Source organism: Psammomys obesus, unplaced genomic scaffold (assembly GCF_907164565.1).
Source record: "Psammomys obesus unplaced genomic scaffold, mPsaObe1.curated_primary_1811, whole genome shotgun sequence".
Lineage (NCBI taxonomy): Eukaryota > Metazoa > Chordata > Mammalia > Rodentia > Muridae > Psammomys > Psammomys obesus.
The window spans coordinates 13,900-15,204 of NW_026586589.1; positions in this window are offsets into that span (position 1 = coordinate 13,900).

Sequence of the window (1,305 nt, forward strand, 5' to 3'; positions counted from 1 at the left end):
TAAGGCTCAGAGATTCAGTTTCCATCAGGAGTAGAAGCCCTGAGACAACCTTCTGCAGACTCCAGGTGGACCCTCCCTCTTGAGAATGTTGTCCTCAAATACCTTTTGCACAGAACAAAACTGCCACTCACCACGGGGTCTCCTTGCTGCTGTTTCTGTCACCAGAACGAGGAGCAATGTAAGAAGGAAGAAGCTGGTGCGATTCATCTTGCCAGGATGGGCCTTGGCGGAGAGCTGAGCTGAGCTTCTTCTTTATATACCTCTGACTGGCTTTGCCAGCAGATATGAAGGGCATTGGCCTTTCTTATCTGTATCAGCTTCCCTCTCTCTGCTCAGTAGGAGTCTTGATACTGTTCCATGAAACTCTTCAAGGATGTTGTTATCAGACGATTCTCAGAAATCTTCCCTTTTATTTTGAGAACAAAACACAGTGACTTCTCTACTTCCTGATCCTATTTCAGTTCAGATTGGGGAAGAGGCTTCAGGCTGCAAAAGTCTTCAGGGCCTTCATTTTCCATCATGGAACTCTTTCCAAGACACCATCACTTAAATGTTTCACCATGGATAGAATTCTGAAGCTCTGTTTATTCCATAGTAACCTTCATATGACAGCAAGTCTTCATGGAGGAGGCTTTCAGACCAGACCGAGCTGGCCTCTTTGGAGTAATGTGGTTGAAGAGCACAGTGTCTTCAGCAATAGGGACTTTCCTTTCTTTAATCTCTTGGAGGCAACCAAGAGCAATACTGATAGCTTGTATTGTTTAGTGTGTCTCTTGGACTCTCTTGACCCACAACTTGAAAGTCAATTTCTTGTGGCTGGTGTTGGAGTTTTTGCTAGTCTCTGGCCCTTGACAGTATTTTCATCAGTCCACATAGCATATCCTCAGTTATACTATATATATCTAATACACATACACTTCCATGTCATTTTAGATTAAAAAAAAAAAACCAAACATCTAATTTTGTGTGGGTGTTTCTTGTATCTCAGTGTTATATTTTTTTCTCCCTTCCCTGTTTTCTAGTATTTAACTCACTTCCCAGTCAAAGTCTCCCTTTGTCATTTCCCACTTTTATCCCTTTTCTTGTTTCAGTCCTCACTCTAGTACTCCTTCACATTGACCTTCTTTGATTTCTTTGTTTCTAAGGCTGCTGGAGGTTATTTACTCTCATCAGAATATTCAGTACAGAATATTCAGAAACCATAGGCAAGACAGGTTATGTAGTATTTGCCTTTTGGGGTCTGGGTTACCACACTCAATATAGTAGTGTTTTTATTTCTGTCTATTTACGTACAACCTTTATGTT